Source organism: Petaurus breviceps, unplaced genomic scaffold, assembly GCF_028583685.1.
Source record: "Petaurus breviceps papuanus isolate PSGF00001 unplaced genomic scaffold, PetGlider_PUasm1.0 91133, whole genome shotgun sequence".
Classification (NCBI taxonomy): Eukaryota; Metazoa; Chordata; class Mammalia; order Diprotodontia; family Petauridae; genus Petaurus; species Petaurus breviceps.
Window position 1 is genome coordinate 97,150,958 of NW_027187419.1, and position 9,531 is coordinate 97,160,488.

Consider the following 9,531-nt stretch of genomic DNA (forward strand, 5'->3'; position numbering starts at 1 on the left):
GGCACGGTGCATACAGAGGGTACCGTAATGTAGCGTGTAGCGCAGGGTCACCTTCACTACGGTAGCAATCTCAATAGGGCTTATTTTCGGGATAGGTCTTATTATCGGGGAAACACGGTATTACTATTCCCATTTTACAGATGGGGAAACTGAAACAAACAGGAATTAAGTGATTTCCCCAGGGTCACACAGCTATATGAAGTATATGAAGCTGGATTTGAATTCCAGTCTTCCTGACTTGGATCCCATCTCTCTTATTGTATAATGTGTGTGTGTGTGTGTGTGTATACACACACACATATATATGTATATATATATATATATATATATATACACACACACATATATACATATATATATATATATATGGAGATTAAGGCTCATTTAACAATAACTTGTTCCAGGCCACATGGCTAATATCTACTAAAGCTGGTATTTAAACCCAGGGCCTCATTCTTCAGATACAGCATTTTTTCCAATTAATCCCTGCCTTTTCTGGTCTTCCTTAACATTAGTGCCTTCTCTCTGAGATTACTCCAATTTAACTTCTCTCTATATATTTTTTATACAGAGTTGTTTGCATGTTTCTTGCCCCACTGCCAACTCCCCAGATTGTAAGGTCCTCAAGGACGGACACTTTTTTTTTCTTTTCTTTCCATCATCAGCATTTAGCACAGTGTGTGTGGCACATAGTAGGTGATTAATAAATACAGGCATGTGGCCCCCAGAAATATTTTTAACAAGAGTTCTATTTTATCTCCAAAAAATGGATGAGGTAGTATCCCTCAGCTTCCCCAGATTGCCAAAGGGGTCCATAATACAAAAAAAGTTATAAGAACTCCTGTACTAGATGATCTTGGTTGAACTAAAGTCTTGGTTTTTTTTTTTTTTATTTTGTTCTGTTCTGTTTTGACTATAGGAAAATGACTAGATATAACCCTTTAGTTAGTTGGGTTGCAGGTTGTTTTTGAATTTGTAGATATACAGTTTCTTTAAAAAATAATTTGTTTCCATCAGCAAGAATCTGCCATCTCCTTCTCCCTCTTCAAACTACACCCACCCCACTCACCCCCACTGGGTCTGTTGAGGTTTAGGTTTAAGGATGCTCAAGATCCCAAAATACCAACATGCCTGGTCCTGCCAAATGAATTCAACTCAAGCCTTCTCTCAGTCAATGTAAAACAAAGTTTATTAAAAATTTGCCGTAATTGGTAAACTCTTAAGGAGCCTAATTATTTGTGATGCTTGTATCAGATAATTGGGCCAGAATAATCTGACACAGAATGAGTCTACACTAGATTAATCTCAGTCCCTTCATGGAGGCAAGGGGGATCTTATATACATAAAGATTGTGGGTGGGATCTAGGGGTGGTCTAGAGGAGTGATTTGAGGAAGGTCTTGAGGAGGAGTCCAAGAAGATTCTTGAGAGGGGACTGAGGTCAGACTCTAGGAAGGGTCAAGGGGTTTCCCAGAGCCTGTAACCCATCGGGTCCTCTACCTTAACCTCAGTTTTCATCTAGAAGTAATTAGGTGCAGTGTACAGAACATCCCTCCTCAAAAGTCTATTTTACTTTGTACGTAGTAGTTTGCATGTTTCTTGCCCTGTTCCCAACTCCCCAGATTGTAAGCTCCCCATGGACAGACATTGTTTTTTTCCTTTTCTTTTCATCATCAGCATTTAGCATAGTGTGTGGGGCACATTGTAGGTGATTAATAAAGGCATGTGGCCTCCAGAAATATTTTAACAAGAGTTTTACCCACTGCCTCTTTTAATTATTTTTGGAGTAAGACATTAGTTTGAATCCTGCCTCAGACATTTACTAGCTGTGTGACCCTAGGCAAGTCACTTAACCTTTATTTGTTTTAATCTCTTCATCTGTAAAATGGGGATAAAAATAGCATCTACCTCCCTAGATTATGAGGATCAAATGGGGACATATTTGTGAAGCATTTTGCAAACCTAAAGCTACTTTTTCAGTGCTAGCTATTATTATTATCATCTGTAAGAGAAGAATAGCAATTTTGCTTCAAGAGACAGCATGGTATAAGATACTAGCTTGGAATTGAGGAAGACCTGAGTTCAAATTCAGTTACTAGTTCTTACTAACCACATTAGCCAGCATAAGTCACTTAGCTTTTATACATCTCAAGTCAATCTGTGGAATCTATTCTACTAAATATGGTGTGAATGACGATATGAATTTTCCAATTGTACATGTCCCAGGTGTTATTGTTAATGCTTCTTCTTGGATGCAAATAATATTTGTTAATACGATGAGGATTGTAAGTTAGGCTCACCATATGTCTCTCCATTATCTTTGGGGTCAGCTATGATTTGATTTTGATTCCAAAGAAATTGTAGTGTTCCATGATTTACATCCATAAAGAAACACTGAGAAGTGCTATGTCATTTCCCATATATGATTTGTCTTTCTGATATTTAGTTTTGGATTGACTCCATTATCCAGTTGTAGTGCCTATCCAAGATATAGATAGTGATTAAATAGCAGTCTATTCAAATACATTCTTCAACTATTTGGATTTTCATGAGTGTAGAGTTGGGCCAAACTCTTCTCAATCTCATTGAGGAGGCACTGTAGCATGCTAGGACCTGTTAGAGTCGGCAAAATATTATCCATCAACAAGAGCCTCCTAAGGACCTTACCCTCTACAGGGAATTCCTCTTCTGTTTGCATTCTGCACTGTACATCCTTCATAGCAACAGGAAATACTTTTGGCAAGCATGTATCTTTGTGAATTCCACCTTTTGTTGTTGTTGTTGTTGAGCTGTGTCCAATTCTTCATGACCCCATTTTGGGTTTTCTCGGCAAAGATACTGGAGTGGTTTGCCATTTCCCTATCCAGCTCATTTTACAGGTGAAGAAACTGAGGCAATCAGTGTTAAGTGACTCGTCCGGGGCCACATCTGATAAGTGTCTGAAGTCAGATTTGAACTCAGGAAGATGAGTCTTCCTGCCTCTGACACTGTTTCCACTGAACCACCTATTCACTCTGTTGCTTGCTTAATGTTAATTGAGGCAGCATGTTGTTGTGAACAGAGTGCTGGGTAAGGAATGTTTGTCTGGCAGCACATGAGCTGGGTTTACAGGTGAAAAGGAGCTGGTTTGCTTTGGGTAAATTGCAAAACAATTATAGGCTTCCTCCAAAAACAAAGTCCCATCTTTTCCAATTTACTAAGGTGTTGCTATATGGTAGCAAAACATAGAATAGCACTATCTTTGAAGAAGTAAAGGTGAATGTCACATATAAAACAATAGAAAGGTTCATAAAGAGTGTGAGAATGATACAAAATCTAATCAGTTGAGGAACTCTGAAGAATAGGAATAAAAGATGTCACCAAGGAATTGTATGACTGGAAGAGCAAATGGGCTAGTTACTTAGCAAGAGCTAGGGATGATAGCCCACCAGAGTCCTCTCCTGGTACCCTTGCAATGCCAAGAGAAGATGAGAAAGGCCTTTAATAGCATGTTGGATGGATCCTTGGTATAAACTCCTACAAGAACATGAACAAGAGTCACACTGGATGGGCAGGGGTAGATAAGTTGCAATTTGCATAATTGGAGAGACCTCTCAAATAAATGAGTCTTTCTGTTCCAATTGTATTTTTTTTATGCAACATATTCTTGAATTCTGGTTTTAAATGCATTCTATGTGCTTCCATTTTATGGATAAATTCATTCCATTCACATTTGTAGTTATGATTACTGTGTATTTCCCCGAATCCCATTATCTTCTGTTTCTGTTTCCCCCTTTCTCTGTCTCTATCTCTGTGTCTGTGTCTGTGTCTCTGTCTCTCTCTCATTGGGTTTGGGTTCAATTAGCATTTTCCTTTGAGGCTTTCTTTTTGGTAGCTGTTTTCACCTTGTCTTCTTTCAAGTTTATGTCTTGGTCTTTCCTGCCACTGTAGTAACTAACTTTTTATGGTCAAGTTTTTTTAAAAAAAATTGTTTAGGGGGGGCAGAGCCAAGATGATGGAGTAAAAGCAGGAACTTGTCTGAGCTCCCACTCCAACCATCTCTAATACCTGTAAAAAAATAACTCTAAACAAATTTTAGAGATACAGAACCCACAAAGTGACAGAGAGAAACAAATCTCCCACTGAAGGCAGCCTGGCAGGCAGACAAGAAGGGCCTATCACAGTAGGCTGGGAACTGAGCACAGTACTGCATGAGCCATGCTGGCCTAGACTCACAGCCCAGACCAGCCAAAGTAGATTTCAGGAGAGTGAATCATAGGCAGCTGTAGCAGTTTCCAGACTTCCCAACCCATAAACACCAAAGAGAAAGTAAAAGGTCAGTAGGGAACTCTGTTGGAACTGGGTGAGAGAAGAGTGCAGTCTGGCCCCTGCCCCCAGGGTGTCAGAGGTACGTGGAGGCATGGTTGCTGAAGCTGCTGCCATATGGCTGCTTCTGGAGCTCCTGGCCTGCAGATCATAGGGGGACCAAGTGACCATTCAGAGGGTATAAAGCCATGCACAAACAGCTTTCCAGAGGACTGCTGCTGTGAACAGCTTTCAAGGTTCTGATTACATAGTATAGCAAACTCTCCATTTATTCAATAACAAATCAGAGCAAAACATTCCCAGAAAATCAAGGTACAGCATTCACAATATTACAAATTATCATAGAAAATCAAAATACAGCATTCACAATGACATAATAACTCAACAATTTATCACTAAAATGGCCACATAGTTTTCACCAAAATGTTCACATAGTTTAGAACAAAGTACAATCATTTAGTCAATCAATCACTTAGTAACTCAATCATTCAATCATAAAGTACACAAGATCAAAGTCCTCTACCCATGGGGCACACTGTTACAAATCAGTCACTATTCAGTCATCAGTCTTTATTCAATCATCAGTCACTACTCAGTCATCAGTCACTACTCAGTATCCTCTTGAGGAGTAGTGGAAAATACACACACCATCCACCCCTCAGTCACAAGTAAATCACAATTTCAACACTGCTCAGTACCTATGGAGAGGTCTTTTCATCTTGACTCAGGGCTTTCAGTTTCCATGGTTCCTCTTCCATGGTCCCAGCTCCTGCCTGAATCTAACCAACTGCTACCTGAGTTCAAAGGTACGCAGCTCCCAATTCCTTGTTCAGCTCTCTGTGCAGTTCCTGCTCCAGTTGAAGCTCACAGTGTCCAGTCCATCTCAAATACTTCACAGTCTCTGTTCCTGGGAAGACAAGGCTTAACCAAGCCACAAGAACATTCATAACAAAGCCACAATATTTGTACAAAATACTGACACCACAGTCATGCTTCCTCAGTCTTTGGCAGGTGCAGCTGGCCCTCAGAAATCCTCAGCAGCCTCAGCAGCTCTGTCTGGCCCTCAGAAGTCTTCAACAGCTCCATTCTCAAAATCAAAATCACTTTCTCCATGGAAGTTCCTGTTCAGCAGCAGCAGCCCAGCCTTCAGGTGCTCATCCCAAGAAGTTCTGACTGTTCAGCTTGTGCTCTTTCTTAAATACAGTATAGCTCCTCCATGTTCAGCCCCTTCCTGTTATATCAGTAACAGGTGTTCATACCTTCTGTTTCTTTAACAGGGGCTTAATTTGAAACTAGGTGCTAAGTACCTCTTAGCTTTCCAATGGAAAGGGATCTTCAAATTTCATTACTATTACAGAGGGTAATTGTTCTTGCTTTGACCTGCTTGGATCTGGGTTGCAGACTTGGGTGGGAGTCCTGGGGTGAGGAATACCAGTGTACCAGAGCTTGTGGGGTCCATAGAGAGCATGCCCTCCTCAGAGATATGACAACAGCTCTGACAACTGTGAAACCCCCGGCAATTTGGGACATGGCTCTCTCCACTCTGGAAGCCAAGTTCTACCAAGGTAAAGAGGTCAAAAGTCAAGTAAACGTCTGGCAAGGTGAGCAAACAGAGGAAGCACAATCAGACCATAGAATCTTTTTGGGGGTACAGAAAGGATCAAAACATGGAACCAGAAGAAGACAACAAAGTCAAAATTCCTGCATCAAAAGCTTCCAAGAAAAATATGAATTGGTAGCAGGCCATGGAGGAGCTCAGGAAGAATTTTGAAAATCAAGTAATAAAAGTGGAGGAAAAATTGGAAAGAGAAATGAGAATGATGCAAGAAAATCATGCAAAGAGAATCAACAGCCTGACTGAAGAAAACATCACCTTAAAAAATAGAGTAACTCAAATGGCAAAAGAGACCCGAAAAGCAAATGAAGAGAAGAATGCCTTAAAAATCAAGATGGCTAAATGGAAAAGGAATTTCAAAAATAAAAATAAGTTCTTCAAAATTAGACTGGAGCAAATGGAAAATAATGAATTTATGAGAAATCAAGATACCGTAAAACAGATCCAAACAAATGAAAAAAAGAGAAGGCAATGTGAAATATCTCATTGGAAAAAAACAAACAAACATTAACCTGGAAAATAGATCCAGGACAGATAATTTAAAAATTATTGGACTACCTGAAAGCCATGATCAAAAAAAAGAGCCTAGAAATCATCCTTCAAGAAATTCTCAAGGAAAATTCTAATATTCTAGAACCAGAGGGCAAAATAGAAATTGAAAGAATATACAGATCACCTCTTGAAAAAAATCCCCAAAAGAAAACTCCTAGGAATATTATAGCTAAATTCCAGAGTTCCCAGGTCAAGGAGAAAATATTACAAACAGCTAGGAAGAAACAATTGGAGTATTGTGGAAACACAGTCAGGATAACACAGGATCTAGCAGCGTCTACATTAAGGGATCAAAAGGCTTGGAATATGATATTCCAGGGGTCAAAGGAGCTAGGATTAAAACCAAGAATCACCTACCCTGCAAAATTGAGTGCTTCAGGGGAATAATATGGTATAATATATAATAATATAATGCTTCAGGGGAAAATATGGTAATTCAATGAAATAAAGGACTTTCAAGCATTCTTGGTGAAAAAACCAGAGCTGAACAGAAAATTTGACTTTCAAATACAAGAAGCAAGAGAAGGTAAATAGGAAAGAGAAATCATAAAGAACTTATTAAAGTTGAACCATTTACATTCCCACATGGAAAAGCAATAATTGTAACTCATAAGACTTATATCAATATGGGATAGTTGAAGGTAATATATATGTGTGTGTGTGTGTGTGTGTATATATATATATATATGTATATGTATATATATACACACACACATACATACTTATATATGTATGTATAGGAGGGTGTATGTGTATATAAATATTTATGTGAGTGTGTGTATATGTGTGTATTTGTATACATAGAGGGCCCAGGATGAGTTGAATATGAAGGGATGATATTTAAAAAATAAAATTAAGAGGTGAAAGACAAATTTATTTGGAGGAGAAAGGGAGGGATAGAATAGGGTAAATTATCTCACATAAAAGAGGTAAGAGAAAACTGTTACAATGGAGGGGCAGAGCAGGAAGGTGAAAGGGAATGGGTCAACCTGATTTTCTTTGAATTTGGCTTAAGGAGGGAATAACATACACACTCAATTGGGCATCTTACCCTACAGGAAAGTAGGGAGGAAGGGGATAAGAGGAGGGATTATAGAAGGGAGGACAGATTGGGGGAGAGGGTAGTTAGATGCAAACACTTTTGAAACAGGACAGGGTCAAAGTAGAAAATAGAATAAGTGGGATAGGATGAAAGGAAATATAGTTAATCTTTCACAATATAACTACTATGGAAATGTTTTGCATAACTACACACATACAACTTATGTTGAATTTCTTGTCTTCCCAGTGGGGATGGGTGAGGAGGGAAGAAGGGAAATAATCTGTATATCAAAGTTTTAAAGACAAATGTTTAAAAATATTGTTTTTTTACATGCATCTGGGAAATAAGATATACAGGCACTGGGGTATAGAAATTCATCTTGCCCTACTAGAAAGTTGGGGGGAATGGGGGAGGATATAAGAGAGAACAGATTGAGGGAAGGGGTACTCAGTAGTCTCCCTATCTTGGGATGAGGGGTAGGGGAAAGATGGGGAGAAATTTGTAACTCAAAATCTTGTGGAAATGAATGCTGAAAACTAAAAATAAATAAATAGGAAAAATTGCTCATTTTTACAGTCTATTTCTTGACCTTGAACTTTATATCAAAGTTGTGCTCTATTCACTTGGAGTAGGGAGTCCTAAGCCTCAGGTTTTTTGTGTTTGTGCTAGTTCTAGGGGTCTGAAAGTATTTGGTGCTTCCAAGGTTGTATGATCCTGGGAGAGGTACTGCTTTTCTTCACTCTGATCTGTATCTGGCACATAGCAAATACTCAATAAAGGCTTGTTGACTGATAGAGTAATGAATTGTTAGGAAATTTTTCCTTTTGTTAAACCTAAATCTTCCTCTCCAAAATTTCTATACTTCTGCTCACTGCTCCAAGTTCTCTTCTTCTGGGGTAAAGCAGAATAATACTAGAAGCTAGTTTTGGTGACAAATCTATTCTCTAGACTAAATACATATAATGTCTTCAAGTCATCTTCATGTGGCACAAACTTAAGGCCCTGACCACATTGGTTGCTCCATATCATATAGTGTCTGGCTTTTCAATGCTCTTCCTAAAATGTGGCATCCAGAATTCTTTCTAATACTCCAGACACAGTCTAATCAAGGCAGAGTATAGCAAGAACATAACCTCACTAGTCTTGTGCACTACACTTCCCTTAAAGAAGCCTGGGGATTATGTTGGCCTAGGATTATTGTTGCCATATCACATTATTAACTCATACTGACTTGCTGTCAGCTAAGACTCCTAGATCCTATTCACACTAAATCTCATCTTGTGCTTGGGAAGTGATTTTTAAAAATCTGAATACAAGTCTTTTTCATCCATAGCCCAAAGAATGAGAGTATCTTAGGGCTAGAATTTACCTTAGAGAACATTTATCACAACCTGCATTTAAAAGTATAATAACAGTGAGGAAAGTGAAGTACCAGTCTGGGCACACAGGAAAAAAAATGTTCTTTCAGATGCAAAATTAACTTACTATGGCTCTGTTCCAAACTAAAGTTGGAATCCCTTCTACAAAATCATCCTTTTACTTAATATTTATGAAGAATAAACTATAGACAGCATGCTGTACTAAGCTCTGGGAGATATAGAAATGAGTGAACCATGGTCCTTGTCTTCAGTTCAATTTTTAATTCAGTTCAATAAAGATTCAAAACAATAAGCACCTACTGTGTTCTAGGCAGTGTACTAAGTGTTGAGGATACAAATAAGAAAAGATAGTCCCTGCCCTCAAGGAGTCTATAATCTTATTTTTTTTTTTGGATGGGGGAAAGTAAGGCAAATGGGGTTAAGTGACTTGCCCAAGGTCACACAGCTAGTAAGTATGTCGAGTGTCTGAGATCAGATTTGAACTCAGGTCCTCCTGACCACAGGGCCCATGCTCTGTTCACCATGCCACCTAGCTACCCCCTGGTAGTCTATAATCTAATAAGGAGAGACAACAGACAAAAGGAAGCTGAAAAGGGGTAATAGATCAGCTAGTACATACAGGAGTACAACTGTGGAGTCA